The sequence below is a fragment of the Triticum dicoccoides genome, chromosome 7A (assembly GCF_002162155.2).
Source record: "Triticum dicoccoides isolate Atlit2015 ecotype Zavitan chromosome 7A, WEW_v2.0, whole genome shotgun sequence".
NCBI lineage: Eukaryota > Viridiplantae > Streptophyta > Magnoliopsida > Poales > Poaceae > Triticum > Triticum dicoccoides.
This window is the reverse complement of record NC_041392.1, coordinates 101,960,726-101,979,864: the sequence shown is the minus strand read 5'-3', so window position 1 is coordinate 101,979,864 and position 19,139 is coordinate 101,960,726. Positions and strand designations below refer to the sequence as shown.

The window sequence follows — 19,139 nt, the reverse complement described above, 5'->3', positions numbered from 1 at the left end:
AATGGTGTCATCAATTTCAGCAAGACAGCCTCAACAAATGTCTGTACTAGGTAATAATAGTAAGAATTGTTTTACTCAATCAATCCTGATTATCATTTATGCATGTTAGAATTGCTAGAAGCGATAGGTTTCTCTAATTTCGTATTATGCAAAAAACAAAAGACGTAGACCATATCTGGCACTTGAAAACACAACGACTCACTGATTCAAAAATCAAAAACAAGATGGAAATGTAGACCATATCTGTGAAACTTACAAGCCTAGAGATAATATTGTGTGTGCATGATATCTAAGGTAAGCAGTGGTGTAGAGTTGAAAGGTATTCCAGATTTAAAATAGTGTGTACCATGTGATCTTGAAAAAAAACTCGAGTACCAGTCTATTTTTCATTTTTCCCATATAGATTTATTCTTCTAGTAGCTGAAACATCAAAATGGCATTCTTATCTCATCTGGACATATTACTTTCATTGGAACTATTTATGCTAGTATTCATTACACTTGGTTTCTTAGCACACACAAGATTTCCTCTTGGTAAAGTGTCATGCTTGGGGATGAAGAGTGGTCATGGAGCCTACACCATTATATCTTCACTACGATGTCATGAAGATGCTAATCTTATCTAGCCTGTAGTCAAAATGTGTGGCATCACATTAGCTAAAGATGCAGAAATCTGTCGGCGTTCTGGGAACGGGGGCCCCAGACTTGCCTACCGGCGGCCTGCGGCGTGGCTCCAAGGGGGCCCAGCACGGCCCATATTCATCAACACAGACCCAAGACCCTCGCGAGGGGCCAAGCCTCGCGGGGCCGACGACTTGGAGCTTCCTCAGGCACGGCCTCGTCAGGCTGGCTCGCGAGGAGGCGGAGAGATCAAGGCGGGGTACCTCACGAGGTACCCGTGATGCAAGCCATGACGACCAAGGGTGCCAGCCGGGTGCCAGCCCGCGCAGTGTCCTCCTTTCCTCTTTTGTGCAAAGGGAGCAAGCGCAGGCGAGAGCATCAAGCAAAGGCACCCGTTACGGTGCAACGAGACCAAGACCAGTCCAACGGCAGGGAGGAAGTCATTGTGGAGCCCAAGCCAACGTCACCACCGGAGCCTTTGGCAGGCGAGGACCAACTTTAGTCAGGATAAGTGTACCAGATGTTCCCCTTCAAAATGGCCAATTGTTGGCGCCCTTCCCGCTCAATATTTGGGAAGAGGACCAGGGCCTTTGCCTATAAATAGGACTAGCCACCCCCAGGGGAAAGAGAGGGAAAACGAAATCAGAAAGGGATCGAAATCAGAGAGAGAATCGAGAAGAGAGAGAGAGAAGGGTGACTGAACTGCTCCTAGCAGTTCATCCCCCCAGCCAAGAACAGACCCTCGTGAGGCTGTTCTTCCTTGTATTTCTCATCATCATCAGCCCAAGAGGCAATCCACCACACCACACACTTGAGTATGGCATTACACCACAACGGTGGCCCGAACCAGTATAAACCTTGTGTCTCTTGTGCTGTACTTTCAATAGCTTAGATCTTAGTGAGGCGGAGGGGCGCAGGTAGGCAGAAGCCAAAATCTCCGCACGCACCCCAGTGTTCGAACCTCAAGGGTCTGCCGGAACCCGAAATCCGACATTTGGCGCGCCAGGTAGGGGTGCGCCGGAATCCACCTTCCACCGCTTCGTGTCTCGTCGCGTCGTCATCACCATGTCCGGCGACCAGGCGGGCAACCCAGATCCATGGGCGGCGTGGCCCGCCCGCGCAGAGCCGCTCGCCTAGGCAGCTCGCGGTCCGCAGGGCGCTGCAGGCCGTGGGCGATGGGGACAGGCTTCGACAGCTCTCACACAGTGGCAGGCGCGGTCGGCAGCGAGGGCCTCCAATCATGCCGCGACCACGACACCGTACACCCGCCGGGAGCAGGAGAACTCGAGGGCCGCGCTCACGGTGGTCCGAGAGCTGCTGCAGTGCAGGCTGCTGGAGGGCGGCCGTGACGTGCTGCTGGAGCGGGTGGCAGAGCTCCTGGGCTTCACCGCCTCGGGGGCTCACCCCTGCACCCGGCTCCCATCTCAAGCCGAGGGCGGCCCACGCAGGGGCTCCACGCGCGCCCGCCGGCTCCAAGGCTACTCCAACGCCAATGAAGCTATCGGCACCGGACCGGCGGCGACGCTGCCCCTGCTCCCGGTCCGCGAAGAAGAAGGACTCGACGCGACCCACGGCCCCATGGACAGCCGCGCTACCACCCCACGGTGGGTGCGTCAAGCAAAGTTGCGTGGCACGCGGAGCACTATGGCATGACCTTCGGGATAACGGCACCAGAAGAATACGTGCCCTTCATGATGGACCAAGGACACGATCACGAGGGCGAACAAGGCTCGCTCCTCAGCCCAAGCTGGGGGGACGAGGCGCCAGAAGCTGAGCCCTTCCAGGAGCCCCGGGACGGTCCTACTGGCCACGCTGGAGGCAACGATTATCGGGTACCGCTAATTCCTCAGGAGCAGGCATACGCTAATCATGGATCGTAGGAGGTGCAGGTCGCCACAGCGAGCAGCTGCCCCGCTCCCACAGTCTCCTACCCCTCGAGAGGAGGGCGCAGGGGGCTGCAGGAGAGGGGCCGAGATCCGACATCACCACCGCGGTGTTCGGAGCAAGGTGTTCTCAGGAGGTAGGCCCTCTGCTGGGGAGGTGCCTCAGGGCCTGCCCCTGGCGGAGGACCCGTGGTCGTCGGGGGAACCATTGGCGACCGCTCTACCCCATCGGCGGCGTCCTGGTTTCCGGTCGTCGTTGATGGCACTAGAGTGTGGCGCAAGGCGGGGCCCTCGTCTGGCGATATGAAGCAAGGCCAGTACCTGTGAAGAAGGCCCAGTGCCTGTGAAGCTCGCCGCCCCGTGACACTCTCACGTAATAATGAGTGGGGCTGTACACGCCCCGGAGTCTCAGGGGTGCCGGCCTCAGGCCCTGGGGCTCCCTCCCACGCCAAGTGGCAGCACTTAGCTCCGCGCTGGTGAGAAGACGTCCAAGACTAGATTAGGTGCCGGACGTGGCCTTTTGTCTGCTTTCGTTGCTTTTCCCTTTGGTTGTCACTTTCCCCCGCTGGATTTAAGTTGGATTCAAATTTGAGATTTGCGTGTGTTCGGGGAAAGGGTGCTTAGTCTGGTTCGAGCAATTTTCTCGCGTTTTGATTACCACTTCGCCTCAGCTGCCTCCCCTCGTGAGCCCCTCACGAGCCGGGTCAGGCCTAGCTTGCGTGCAGCCCAGACTGCCGCCGCCTCGTCCTCTTCGGAGGTTTTTTTTACTGCAGATCCTACGGATTCGATCAGGGAACACTCGGGACACCACAGCTACCCACAGGCTACCTCAGGGCCCGCACGGGACAAAGGTAAACTAGCCAACCAGCACGTCGCTTAAGCGAACCACTTGGCGTGGGCGCATGGGCAATTTAACGTCTACTAATACGATGAACACAAGTTTTACATGAGGGGCTCCCCCTCCAAAATGCTCTCACAGCCATCAGGTCAAAACCTGAGTTCTATTCATGCTGGGTAAGGAAATAGGAATGATGCATGATCAGTCGGATAAATCCCCCAATGCGTCCTCAGGAGCACCACCCGAACCGTTGCTGGCGTCGCCGAAGTCGCCATCGCTGTCTGCGTCGCCGCCAGCGGCGTCAGGGCCATTCACCACACCGCCCTCGTCGGTAGCCACAACCACGCCGTCATTGTCTCAAGGGAAGGCCCTGACAAGAGTATCCACATTGTCTTCCACCCAGTGCGCCAGGTCGTCTCGGACGGCCTGGGGGACTGGGGCGATGGCGGCGTCGAAATCGAAGTGGGGATCCATGTTCTGGAGATGGCTGAGGATGCGAGAAAAGGCGCGCCCGAGCAGGGCGCGGCTCCTCTCCTCCACCAACCTGTCGGCCCTGACCGACCGCGCCTCCAGCTGCATCACCATGTCGGTGAAGAACTGAAGGTTGCCGGCGTAGTTGAATGCGTGTGGCTCGCCAACAACCACCTCACAGATGTTGCCTAAGGTTGTGTTGGCTCTCTCCCGGAGCGTGGTGAGCATGGGGCCGTGCTCATGCTCCAGGATCCGCCGCTGACGTATCTCGTCCGCATTATGGCGCACGACGACCTCAGCCTCCTCCACCCGCTGGCGAAGAAGGAGCACCTCGGTCTGGGAGGTGGTTGACTCCCCTTGCGCTACCTCAAGGGCGCCCCGAAAAGCATCGGCCCGCCGCGTCGCTTCCTCCAGCTTGGCCCTCAAGGCAGCAGTCCTACCTTCAGCCTCGGCCCGGATCAACCCCAGCCTCTCCTCGAACTCGTGTTCGAGGTTCAAGCGCACCATCGCCACCCGACGCCCGACCTCCTCCAGGACACAGGCTTCCCGTGCAGCGACCTCATCCTCCGCCTGCATCACCAAGCGCTCCCTCGTCTCCAGACGCTCGTACTCGCGGGCACGTTCGGCGGCTTCCAGCGTCAGCGCCTCCTCACGCTTCTGGAGCTCTGCTGGGTCGCCGGAGGCCACCTTCATCGATGCGTGGGCTGCCTCGTGCAGCTCCACTTGCTCCTCCAGTGAGTGGCACCAGGCCAAGAGCTCCCGAGCCCGCTCCTCCGCCACCTCTCGCCGCCGGTCAGCATCCCAGGCCTCCTCAGTGGCCCAAGATCGGGCCTCCCGAGAGGCCACCAGCAACGCCTTGGCCTCTGCGTCGTCAAGATGACGCTAACGGTGCACAAGGGAGATGGCACCCTCCAGCTTGCGCCTCTCTGCAGCCAGGTGCAGGCCCTCGGCCTCAAGGCGCGCATCTTCATCAGCAAGCCCCTCACCAAGCAGGCTCACCGCGTCAGCGGCCCTTCGAAGGAATCCTTGGTGAAGAGCGCGACGCTCCCGGGCACGCTCGAGCACGTCTTCCGCACCATCATCTGCCCTAAGCAAGCGCCAGGGGCCACGAATCAGCACTCCCCCTCCGGGCAGGGGGCTGGGGGCTGGCAACCTCGCGACGGCCGGGCACGCCACGCTAGAAGCCCGGCCTGGAGCCAGCTCGTCCCTAGATGAAGAGCGCAGGGAGCGCCTCAGCCAATCGCAGTCCACGACCAGGGGAGAAGCCCACGGCAGGCTGGCTATGCCATGAGAAGGCCCGCGAAGGAGGATCGCGAGGTGCGCAGGGCCACGATGCGCCTCGGGACGGTTCGCCTCTCCGATCGCCCTCACCACAAGGACTCTGCTGCTCGGAGCACTTGAGGATGGTGGAGGGGGCAAAGCCAAGGGGGACGGCACCTCAGCCATCTCCGCAAGCTCGGCTGGAAGGGGCCTGCGGAGCAAGGATCAGTAAAAGCAACAGAAGGATCGTGTCAGGAACCCGACTCAATGCCACATCGATCCAGCATGTAACACCTCATATCACTTTGCGGCCTCATGCACGGTATCCCCACGGGTGTCGCCTTACCTTTGCCCGGGACCGTTTGCGCCTTTTGGCACACGTATATGATGGTGTCGCTAGCATCCATATGATAAAGAGCCCGGGCTGACATGGCTAGTCGTAAACCCAAAGTGGCACTAACTTACAGGGACAGGCATCCATGACCCAGCATCGAATGTGTCGGTCATCAGCGAGTGAATCCAGGCTGTAGCACTGGGCTAACAGGACTCCGGTGAACCGGGCTGTAGCAGGCTAACAGGACTCTGGTATTCATCGCGTGACATTTCCCCGAAGGGACAGACACATGATCGAAGACGGACACATGCCGGCCAGCCTAAGTGTTCCGGAGCTGTAGCAAGCTACCAAGGCTCAGCGGAAGCACTATGAGACATTTCCCGGTAAGAGAGGCTACTAAGGATAAACAACTAGATAGTCAGATCCCACACATAGCGATACACATTACACGTACGCATAACATGCAAGTATGTGCTGTACAACATGGCATCACAACATAACTCAACAACTCATATAGATAAAGGCTCAGAAGAGCCAACATAGCAATATTACAACCAGGGGTCACATGACCCAACATTCAGAGCAATCAAGCAACAAACGGAAGCATTACATGTCTGAGTACAGACATCTATAAATGAAAAAGGCTGAAAAGCCTGACTATCTACAACATCCGATCAAGATCGTAGCTGAGGTACTAGCTACTAGTCGAAGTCCACGAGAACACTAGTAAGACTGAAGTCTCCGCTGCAAAAACATAAATGAAGCAACATGAGTACAAAGGTACTCAGCAAGACTTACATCAGATCCTAGCATACATGCATTTGTATCAAGAGGGTACTGTGGGGTTTAGTTGCAGCAAGCCAGCTTTGACTCTGTGGCTATCCTGTTCTACGACTACCAGAAACTCTTGAGGTGAGACAACGTACACGAGTCCACTAATCACCACACAATACACTACTATGGATTCATCCCCGTCTCCCTACGAGAAGTCCATCCATAGCACTCACACTTGTCTTGAGCTTTTTATAGTATCCACTTCAAGTTGTCTATGTACCATGTAAGCATCCAAGAAGTCCATAACCGCGGACCCGGCTATTCGAATAGATCATGTTAACCCTGCAGGGGTGTACTTCTTCACACACGCTCTCGCCACTTACCGCCATGTACACGTCATGTATCTCGGCAACCTTCAAGCGGAAGCCTGGCGAGGGTGTCGGCCACGACCTAAGTAACCACACAAGACTCTAGTCCAGGTTTATCGCCTATTCGGGTTCCATCCGCAAGGAGATCCGGCCGGGGTGTCGCTCACGGCCCCAAACGATGTGAGCAGGGTTCCCAAGCCCACCATCCGGGTGCCACTTGGTACACCATGCCACGTGTGCCTAGTCTGTCCCAAGCCCACCCTGCCGGGTGCCACTTGGTAGAAAAATAGCACTACCTACAAACACCAGAAACTAGTTGCGACTCCTGGACAGAGATCAAGTTGGTTAATAAGTCGAGAGGGCTTGGAGCGCCCGGAGCCCAATGTGTGGTAGTATCGAGTCATTGGACAACATACATAGAACTCAGGGCTTAAGGACGGTTCCAGTGAGACAACCCACCATGTACTCCTACATGGCCTCTCACCGCTACCTTTACCAAATCGTGTTCACACACTTAACTCTCAGCACCAAAACATATCGTAACACTCCAATTCATTCCCAATGAATCAGACCTAACACAACTCTAAGCAATAGCAGGCATAGCATGGTAGGAACACAACATGGCTCAATCAACTCCTACACATGCTAGTGGGTTTCAACTATTTACTGTGGCAATGACAGGTCATGCAGAGGAATGGGTTCAACTACCGCAGCACAAAGTAACAGATGAATCGTTGTTGTCCTAATGCAATAACTGAGAGCAGGAGCGAGAGAGTAGGGTTCTATCGAAATGAACAAGGGGGTTTGCTTGCCTGGTAAATCAACAAGGGAGGCACTGCTTCATAGACAGGTACTCTGGAACAGCTCCGGAGCAGGACCTATCGAGAAGGAACGGTGCCGGCAATCAATACACAAACATATGCAACAATATGATGCATGAACATGGCATGAAGATGTGATGTTGTTTGAGCTAATGCAACTAGTAATCATTTGGTTTGAAGTCCATTTGAACCATAAGCTCAAATGCATCTCCAAAGTAAGCTCTTATATATGCCATAATGTGTTTTCACCTATACAGCAAGTATAAGTTGGTTTGTCATGCATGATACTAGTACAGATGGAAAGATTGCATTTTTCTGATAATTTTTCATATATAAATTATTTCAATCTGAGCTACGGTTGAATTTCTATGAATTTTTGAAGTTTAAATCAATTTCTGGAATTTCCTGATTTATTATAATTCCAGAAAATATATATTGCGCCAGCATGACGTCAGCACGATGTCAGCAGTCAACTGCGGCTGGCTGGGGTCAAACCTAACGTGTGGGGTCCACACGTCAGTGACAGGGGGTTAAACAGGGTTAGATTAACTTAATTAACAGATTAGGGGGGTCGGGCCCACTGGTCAGTGTTAGTGGCTAATTAGGTTTAGTTATTTTTTAACTAAAATTAGCAGGGCCTAGCCCCACTAGTCAGCGACCCTGGGGGTCAAATCCCAGGTCAAACAAGTCAAACCCGCCGGCGGTTAGTCGCCGGCGAGGCCTGAACGCGACGGAGGGCTGCGGAATCGTCGCTCCGGCGACCAATCGCGCGGCGGAGAACACCTACGCGAAGCCCAGGCTCGCGCGCATCCTGTGGCGCCCTCTGTTTCACCGGAGACGGTCTATATCGCCGGCGGCGACCACTTGGGCGGCGACCGGAGTTCGGGATAGCGCGGGCGTGGGGCTGCAGCTCGCGTTCGAGCGAACGGAGGGCACATGCGGTAGCTACGAGGCAGCAGGAGCACGTCGAGCTACTACGCGAGGCGGAGGTGCTCGGGGGCACGGAGCTCGCAGGCCATGGCAAACGGCGGCTTCGGGTGCTCGCGGGGCAGCGGCTACAGGGCACGCGCGAGAGAGAGAGGTGAGGGGAAAGGAAGAGGGGCTCACGGCGGACTCGCAGAGCAGGCCGGTGTGCTCGGGGACGTCCTGCGTCCGGCGAATCGACGGCGATGGCGGCGAGGTCGATCTCCGGTGTCGGTGGTGAAGAAGACAACGGCGTCGGCGATGGAGCGCGTCCAGAGGTGCGTGGCTTGACGAGGAGGTAGAGGGGGTCGTGGCGGAGCTGGGAAGCGTATCGGGGAGGCGAGGGGAGGCCGGTGGCCACGGCAACGGCGAGCGGCGGCGGCGATGGCACTCGGGTGTGCGAGGGAGAGAGCAGGGGGAGAGGAGGAGGGCGAGGGAGAGTGCGAGAGAGGTCGGGGTGGCTGCGTGACGTCTCCGGGGCATCCAGACGAGGAGGGGAGAGGGCAGACAGGCAGAGAGGGAGGTGGCGTGGCGCGGTGGCGCGCGCGCGCGCCGGGCACGCTCCCCTCCCTCTGTCGGGGAGGAAGACAACAGAGGGGGAGGCGGGCTGGGCCGCCTGCTGGCTGCTGGGCCGGCCAGGCCGCACAGGAGCTGGGCCGCAGGTAAGTTCCTCTTCTTTTCTGTTTTCTAATTTTTTTGACATTTGTTTTGATTTAATTAAAATATTAAATCATTTAATTACCTTATGCCAATTTTTGCAGGAGCTAGCTATATTATTCCAGAGCTCCCCAACAGGTGGCATAATTTTTGGACATATATTAATATATATAACTAATATATTTCCAATGCAAATATTTATCGGATTAATCCAAATGGCCAAAATAAATATCCATGAGCTCCTAAAAATATCGGTTTGATTTTTATCTCTGTCCAATATTTTCAGAGAGCAACATGAGCATTTTCTTGGACCCTTTTGGAGAAATTTTTATTTGGGTCATTTTCAAAATGATTCTGAGGGTTCCACCAATCCTCGTTTCAAATTTAAATGAAAATATAAACATGATGCACAAATGACTAGCTAGTCTAGGTCATACCAGACTAGGGATGTGACAACTCGCCCCCACTTGAAAGAATCTCGTCCCGAGATTCAGGGGTCGACGGAAAGAAAGCGGGGTACTCAAGTCGAAGACGATCTTCTCGCTCCCAAGTAGCTTCTCTCTCGGAATGATGAGACCACTGAACTTTGAGAAACTTGATGTTCTGACGTCGGGTAACACGCTCTGCTTGATCAAGAATGTGAACCGGGTACTCTCGGTATGTGAGGTTATCTTGGAGATCAAACGTTTCGTGGTCCACTCTGCGGATAGGATCCGAGAAGCAACGCCTGAGTTGAGAGACGTGGAAGACATCATGAACTCAAGAAAGATGTGGGGGTAGTTCCAACTGGTAGGCAACCTCTCCTCGTTTAGCGAGAATACAAAAAGGACCAATGTAACAAGGAGCCAACTTGCCCTTGATACCGAAGCGATGGGTACCCTTCAAAGGAGTAACCCGAAGGTAAGATTTTTCCCCAACTTCATAAGTCATATCCTTATGATGACGATCATACTGACTCTTTTGACGAGACTGGGCTGTTTTCAAATTCTCACGAATGATGCGAACTTGCTCTTCTGCCTCCTGGATCATGTCCGGTCCAAAGAATTGTCTTTCACCGGTTTCTGACCAGTTCAAAGGTGTTCGACATCTTCGTCCATAGAGAACCTCAAAAGGAGCTTTCTTGAGGCTGGATTGGTAGCTATTGTTATAAGCAAACTCGGCGAAAGGAAGACATTTCTCCCAATCCATACCGAATGAGATAACGCAAGCTCTGAGCATGTCTTCGAGAATTTGATTGACCCGTTCCACCTGACCACTCGACTGAGGGTGGAAAGCGGTACTGAAGGAGAGATGGGTGCCCATGGCAGTTTGGAAACTCTCCCAGAAATGAGAAGTGAAAAGACTGCCACGGTCTGAATTGATCTCTAGTGGAACACCATGAAGTGACACTATTCGAGAAATGTATAAGTCAGCAAGCTGACTAGCAGTGATACTCTCTCGAACAGGAAGGAAGTGAGCCACTTTGGAAAGACGATCAACGACTACGAAGATAGCGTTATTCCCTCTCTTGGTCCTGGGAAAGCCGGTTATGAAGTCCATACCAACTTTATCCCATTTCCATTCAGGAATAGCTAAAGGCTGAAGAGTGCCAGCAGGTCTTTGATGCTCTGCCTTAACGTGACGACAAACATCACATTTAGCAATGAACTCAGCGATTTCTCTCTTCATCCTAGTCCACCAGAACCTCTGGCGTAGGTCCTGATACATCTTAGTACTACCGGGATGAATCGTGAGAGGAGATTCATGCGCCTCCTTAAGAATCAGTTATCGAAGATGTTGATTCTTGGGAACCACCAAGCGATTCTCAAAGAAAACAACACCACGATCATCCATAGAGAAACATCCACCAACTCCCTTCTTAATGTTTCTCTTGATCCGGGAAATTCCTGTGTCTTGCTTTTGAGCTGCGATAATCTGATCCTTAAGATCAGGTTTCGCCACCAGGGTAGAAAGGAATCCGTGAGGAGCAATGTGAAGATTAAGCTTACAGAATTCCTCATGGAGAAGTGTTTGGCCTTGCTGCAGCATGAGATTGTTGCAATAGGATTTACGGCTTAGAGCATCAGCCATGACATTGGCTTTGCCTGGGGTGTAGGTAATTCCTAGATCATAATCTGTGATCAACTCCAGCCAACGTCTTTGCCTAAGGTTCAGATCCGGTTGGATGAAGATATACTTGAGACTCTGGTGATCAGTGTAGATCTCGCAACGTTTACCAAGAAGGTAATGTCGCCAGGTCTTGAGTGCATAGACTACGGCTGCAAGCTCTAGATCATGTGTAGGATAATTATCCTCATGTGGATGCAACTATCGAGATGCATAGGCAATCACATGACGATCCTGCATAAGAATGCAACCTAGTCCCTGTCGTGAGGCGTCGCAGTAGATAATAAAGTCTTTAGTGAAATCCGGTGGCACAAGTATGGGAGCAGAAGTCAGGCGTCTTTTCAGTTCCTGAAAACTGTACTCACACTGTGGGGACCACTCGAACTTTTTATCCTTCTTGAGAAGTTCCGTGAGGGGTTTGGCTACTTTGGAGAAGTTTTCAACAAAGCGGCGACAATAGCTGGCTAGACCAAGGAAGCTCCTAACTTGTTTAACGGTTTTCAGGTGGAGTCCAATCGAGAACGGCCTTGACTCTCTCGGGATTGACAGCAATGCCCTTACCAGAGATTACGTGGCCTAGGTAGGTCACTTCTGGCAACCAAAATTCACACTTGGAGAACTTGGCATAAAGGCAGTGCTCTCTGAGTTTTTCTAACACAAGTCTAAGATGTTCGGCATGCTCTTCCTCGTTCTTCGAGTAAATAAGAATATCATCGAGGTAAACCACGACGAACTTATCTAAGTACTCCATGAAGATCGAGTTCATCAAGCGGGAGAATGTAGCTGGGGCGTTGGTTAGACCAAAGGACATGACGGTGTACTCGTACTGACCATAACGAGTAACAAAGGCTGTCTTGGGAATGTCCTCGTTTCTGATCTTAATTTGGTGGTATCCTAACCTCAAATCCATCTTGGAGAAGACTGAGGATCCAATGAGCTGATCATACAGGTCGTTGATCCTGGGGAGCGGATACTTGTTCTTTATCGTGACCAAATTAACGGGATGATAATCTACAACCATCCGGTCCGTACCATCCTTCTTCTTAACAAAGAGGACGGGGCAAGCCCAAGGAGAAGAACTAGGACGGATGAAACCCTTTTGCAAGGACTCATCAAGTTGTTTCTTAAGCTCGGCTAGTTCTAAGGGTGCCATCTTGTAAGGTCTCCGGGAGATTGGAGCTGTTCCTGGGATAAGATCTATGACGAACTCTACATCTCTGTCAGGTGGAACACCTGGCAGTTCCTCTGGAAAGACATCCGGAAAGTCACGGACTACCGGGATATCTTCAAGGTCTGGAAGAGGGCTGGCATTAAGAGAATAGAGCTGACGCTTTGCAACTCTAGTGGAGACGGTGACTATCTTGCCAGATGGGTGTGTAAGCTGAACAGATCTGGTGTAACAATCAATCTTGGCATGATGGGCTGTCATCCAGTCCATACCCAAGATGATGTTAATATCTGAGGACTTGAGGGCTACAAGTGATGCAAGGAATACAAGTCTGTCAACAAGGATTTCGTTACCATGGCTTACACTAGAGGTTTGCCATTTGGATCCAGGAGTTTGGATGACTAGCGGAGTTGGCATATCACAAAATGACAGATTGTGCAAGTTAGCATAGCTTTCAGAAATGAAGGAGTGAGATGCTCCAGTATCGAATAGAACTGATGCTGGGTGACAATTGACAAGGAGTGTACCAAGAACGACATCCGGATCATCATGAGCGTCTTTAGCTGAGACATGATGCACACGTCCACGTTCAGTGGGGGCTGACTTGACACTGATCATCTTGCGTGATGGCTTAACACAGCCAACAGTGTTCTCGGCCTGGGGTGGAGCATAACTAGTTTGAGAGCAGTCACGTGCATAGTGTCCTGGCTTCCCGCATGTGAAGCAAGTCCCTGAGGTTGGACGTGGACCCGCACTGACAGGCGGTCTACCCGTAGGCCTGGGTGAAACATACGACTGAGCTGGGGAAGGCACCACATAGGATGGCCTTGGTGTATATCCAGAAGGAAGAGCGGAGTTTGGAACCCAAATCCGGCGCTTCTGGGAACTAGAGCCAGAGGGAGATCCCAAATCACAGGTGTGCTTACGAGACTCCTCGTAAGTGAGCTGAGCTATCTCTGCATTGATGGCCTTGTTCACAAGGGCCTGGAATGTATCACAATGATGCAGGTGGAGACCACGACGCAACTTGGGGTTGAGACCCTTCCAGAACCTAGCTTGCTTCTTGGCGTCCGTGGACACTTCTTCTGTGGCATAGCGAGCGAGGTTCTCAAACTCTCTACTATAAGCATCAACAGCCATCTTACTCTGGGTGAAACTACAGAACTCTTCTCTCTTGCGATCGATGAGGGCTTCAGGAATGTGATGCTCGCGAAAAGCCTCAGTGAAATCTCTCCAGGTAGGAATCTGGCCAGCTGGAAGCATAGCCTCATAGTTCTGCTACCAAAGACTAGCAGGACCTTCCAGGTGGTATGTGGCATAGGTGACCTTGTCATCTTCAGCTACGTTCGCGGAACGCAGCTTATGAGTGATGCTACGGAGCCAGTCATCTGCATCGAGTGGCTCGATGGAATGATGAAAGGTAGGTGGGTGCAAGCGAATGAAATCATGAATGGTCGCAGACTTATTGGACTGATGTGCGGTGTTCTCCTCGATATGTGCCAACAAACGGTTAGACTCACGCTTGTTCCTCTCCATTTCTAACATGAACTCTGTCAACGAAGGCGGGTCGGGAGGATCCTCGTCCCTACCATCTCCGTGGTTCTGGCTACAAACAATAGAACTAGATGACATCCTGTGAAACGAAACCAAGGACGGAATCAGCATCAATTATCGACTGTAGAATGTAGGACAAGGAATTAGTATCTCTCGAACTCCTAGGGAAATTCCGGCAGCATAACGGCGGTAAAATGCTCAGAATGAGACATCCTACTAAAAATGGGGTAGTAACATACTCATCAGCATTACTCAAGGTTCTGAGATCTTACTAAACAGACTACACCGGAAATACTCAAAACTGGGGTATGACTCTGATCAACCAATCCTATGGGACTACGGAGTAGTAACACGTGATCCTGATAGACGGAAGAGAAAGCCTAGTTCCTTAACCCCATAGGAAAGATAGGATGACTCAGATCAGAAGGCCATGGGGTATAAGGAGTAAAAAGAGCCTTACGTTCCTTCCCACAATCAATTCCCTTATATAACTAAAGAATTTCTAGACTCAACTTCGGCCAGTTTGGCTTGGTAATCCTACAGGCAGCCAGGCTCTAATACCAGCGCTGTCAGGACCCCGACTCAATGCCACATCGATCCAGCATGTAACACCTCATATCACTTTGCGGCCTCACGCACGGTATCCCCACGGGTGTCGCCTTACCTTTGCCCGGGACCGTTTGCGCCTTTTGGCACACGTATATGATGGTGTCGCTAGCATCCATATGATAAAGAGCCCGGGCTGACATGGCTAGTCGTAAACCCAAAGTGGCACTAACTTATAGGGACAGGCATCCATGACCCAGCATCGAACGTGTCGGTCATCAGCGAGTGAATCCAGGCTGTAGCACTGGGCTAACAGGACTCCGGTGAACCGGGCTGTAGCAGGCTAACAGGACTCCGGTATTCATCGCATGACATTTCCTCGAAGGGACAGACACAGGATCGAAGAAGGACACATGCCGGCCAGCCTAAGTGTTCCGAAGCAGTAGCAAGCTACCAGGGCTCACGGAAGCACTAGGAGACATTTCCCGGTAAGAGAGGCTACAAAGGATAAACAACTAGATAGTCAGACCCCACACATAGCAATACACATTACACGTACGCATAACATGCAAGTATGTGATGTACAACATGGCATCACAGCATAACTCAACAACTCATATAGATAAAGGCTCAGAAGAGCCAACATAGCAATATTACAACCAGGGGTCACATGACCCAACATTCAGAGCAATCAAGCAACAAACGGAAGCATTACATGTTTGAGTACAGACATCTATAAATGAAAAAGGCTGAAAAGCCTGACTATCTACAACATCCGATCAAGATCGTAGCTGAGGTACTAGCTACTAGTCGAAGTCCACGAGAACACTAGTAAGACTGAAGTCTCCGCTGCAAAAACATAAATGAAGCAACATGAGTACAAAGGTACTCAGCAAGACTTACATCAGATCCTAGAATACATGCATTTGTATCAAGAGGGTACTTTGGGGTTTAGTTGCAGCAAGCCAGCTTTGACTCTGTGGCTATCCTGTTCTACGACTACCAGAAACTCTTGAGGTGAGACAACGTACACGAGTCCACTAATCACCACACAATACACTACTATGGATTCATCCCCGTCTCCCTACGAGAAGGCCATCCATAGCACTCACACTTGTCTTGAGCTTTTTATAGTATCCACTTCAAGTTGTCTATGTACCATGTAAGCATCCAAGAAGTCCATAACCGTGGACCCGGCTATTCGAATAGATCATGTTAACCCTGCAGGGGTGTACTTCTTCACACACGCTCTCGCCACTTACCTCCATGTACACGTCATGTATCTCGGCAACCTTCAAGCGGAAGCCTGGCGAGGGTGTCGGCCACGACCTGACTAACCACACAAGACTCTAGTCCAGGTTTATCGCCTATTCGGGTTCCATCCGCAAGGAGATCCGGCCGGGGTGTCGCTCACGGCCCCAAATGATGTGAGCAGGGTTCCCAAGCCCACCATCCGGGTGCCACTTGGTACACCGTGCCACGTGTGCCTAGTCTGTCCCAAGCCCACCCTGCCGGGTGCCACTTGGTAGAAAAATAGCACTACCTACAAACACCAGAAACTAGTTGCGACTCCTGGACAGAGATCAAGTTGGTTAATAAGTTGAGAGGGCTTGGAGCGCCCGGAGCCCAATGTGTGGTAGTATCGAGTCATTGGACAACATACATAGAACTCAGGGCTTAAGGACGGTTCCAGTGAGACAACCCACCATGTACTCCTACATGGCCTCTCACCGCTACCTTTACCAAATCGTGTTCACACACTTAACTCTCAGCACCAGAACATATCGTAACACTCCAATTCATTCCCAATGAATCAGTCCTGACACAACTCTAAGCAATAGCAGGCATAGCATGGTAGGAACACAACATGGCTCAATCAACTCCTACACATGCTAGTGGGTTTCAACTATTTACTGTGGCAATGACAGGTCATGTAGAGGAATGGGTTCAACTACCGCAGCGCAAAGTAACAGATGAATCGTTCTTGTCCTAATGCCATAACTGAGAGCAAGAGCGAGAGAGTAGGGTTTTATCGAAATGAACAAGGGGGTTTGCTTTCCTGGTAAATCAACAAGGGAGGCACTGCTTCATAGACAGGTACTCTGGAACAGCTCCGGAGCAGGACCTATCGAGAAGGAACGGTGCCGGCAATCAATACACAAACATATGCAACAATATGATGCATGAACATGGCATGAAGATGTGATGTTGTTTAAGCTAATGCAACTAGTAATCATTTGGTTTGAAGTCCATTTGAACCATAAGCTCAAATGCATCTCCAAAGTAAGCTCTTATATATGCCATAATGTGTTTTCACCTATACAGCAAGTATAAGTTGGTTTGTCATGCATGAAGCTAGTACAGATGGAAAGATTGCATTTTTCTGATAATTTTTCATATATAAATTATTTCAATCTGAGCTATGGTTGAATTTCTATGAATTTTTGAAGTTTAAATCAATTTCTGGAATTTCCTGATTTATTATAATTCCACAAAATATATATTGCGCCAGCATGACGTCAGCACGACGTCAGCAGTCAACTGCGGCTGGCTGGGGTCAAACCTGACGTGTGGGGTCCACACGTCAGTGACAGGGGGTTAAATAGGGTTAGATTAACTTAATTAACAGATTAGGGGGGTCGGGCCCACTGGTCAGTGTTAGTGGCTAATTAGGTTTAGTTATTTTTTAACTAAAATTAGCAGGGCCTGGCCCCACTAGTCAGCGACCCTGGGGGGTCAAATCCCAGGTCAAACAAGTCAAACCCGCCGGCAGTTAGTCGCCGGCGAGGCCTGAACGCGACGGAGGGCTGCGGAATCGTCGCTCCGGCGACCAATCGCGCGGCGGAGAGCACCTACGCGAAGCCCAGGCTCGCGCGCATCCTGTGGCGCCCTCTGTTTCACCGGAGACGGTCTATATCACCGGCGGCGACCACTTGGGCGGCGACCGGAGTTCGGGATAGCGCGGGCGTGGGGCTGCAGCTCGCGTTCGAGCGAACGGAGGGCACAGACGGTAGCTACGAGGCAGCAGGAGCACGTCGAGCTACTACGCAAGGCGGAGGTGCTCGGGGGCACGGAGCTCGCCGGCCATGGCGGACGGCGGCTTCGGGCGCTCGCGGGGCAGCGGCTACAGGGCACGCGCGAGAGAGAGAGAGAGGTGAGGGGAAAGGAAGAGGGGCTCACGGCGGACTCGCAGAGCAGGCCGGTGTGCTCGGGGACGTCCTGCGTCCGGCGAATCGACGGTGATGGCGGCGAGGTCGATCTCCATCGTCGGTGGTGAAGAAGACAACGGCGTCGGCGATGGAGCGCGTCCGGAGGTGCGTGGCTTGACGAGGAGGTAGAGGGGGTCGTGGCGGAGCTGGGAAGCGTATCGGGGAGGCGAGGGGAGGCCGGTGGCCATGGCAACGGCGAGCGGCGGCGGCGATGGCGCTCGGGTGTGCGAGGGAGAGAGCAGGGGGGAGGAGGAGGGCGAGGGAGAGTGGGAGAGAGGTCGGGGTGGCTGCGTGGCGTCTCCGGGGCATCCAGACGAGGAGGGGAGAGGGCAGGCAGGCAGAGAGGGAGGTGGCGTGGCGCGGTGGCGCGCGCGCGCGCCGGGCACGCTCCCCTCCCTCTATCGGGGAGGAAGACGATAGAGGGGGAGGCGGGCTGGGCCGCCTGCTGGCTGTTGGGCCGGCCAGGCCGCACAGGAGCTGGGCCGCAGGTAAGTTCCTCTTCTTTTCTGTTTTCTAATTTTTCTGACATTTGTTTTGATTTAATTAAAATATTAAATCATTTAATTACCTTATGCCAATTTTTGCAGGAGCTAGCTATATTATTCCAGAGCTCCCCAACAAGTGGCATAATTTTTGGACATATATTAATATATATAACTAATATATTTCCAATGCAAATATTTATCGGATTAATCCAAATGGCCAAAATAAATATCCATGAGCTCCTAAAAATATTGGTTTGATTTTTATCTCTGTCCAATATTTTCAGAGAGCAACATGAGCATTTTCTTGGACCCTTTTGGAGAAATTTTTATTTGGGTCATTTTCAAAATGATTCTGAGGGTTCCACCAATCCTCATTTCAAATTTAAATGAAAATATAAACATGATGCACAAATGACTAGCTAGTCTAGGTCATACCAGACTAGGGATGTGACAGATTGGGAGCTGGGAAAGGAGAAGGCTTACTCGTCAGTGGCGAAGTAGTTCCTACGCTTTAGCAGGCGACAAGGGTAATCGTCGACCAGGGCCTCCCTTCTCGTCCGGAGGGCCTCAAAGACCACGCGGAAGCGGCCCAAGAGTTGAGCGCAGGGATCAACCTGCGACGAAGACGGAGCGTCCAGGCGATCCACGTCAGGGGTGCCTGCCTGATGCGCGCTGCCAATCGCCTCGCCAAGAGAAGCGGCTGGAGTCTCAGGGGCCTCAGTCGCAGGCGCTGAGGGCAGCTGCTTGCCACCCTCAGCCTCAGCGGCACGTGCCCCAAGAGCTGCCCCCTCATGAGCATCGCCCGACGCTGTCAGCCCGCCGGGAGCCCCCTCGGCCTCTGGCGCCTTATGCCTCCCTGCTCCGCCACTTGAGGAAGAGTCGCCTTGGACGACTGGAAGGGCAGTCACTGTCACTGGGTTCTCGCGAGATCCCCGGAGGCCGGTGGGGCGCGGCCCCCACTCAACAAAGATAGGCATCTTATTCAAAAAATCGCCCCTGTTCTGGCAAAGGTACAGCAGGGCCCCTCCCTGCTGGATGCTGCCAGGGTTGGGGTCCCCAGTCAGGATCAAGAGCACTGTCCT

The 19,139-nt window shown here is 52.5% G+C and overlaps 1 pseudogene; it reads left to right on the top strand.

Annotated features, from left to right (window-relative positions):
* The first annotated feature begins 553 nt into the window (after window positions 1-553).
* Window positions 554-19,139, top strand: part of LOC119333207 — an 80,553-nt pseudogene continuing 61,967 nt past the window's right edge.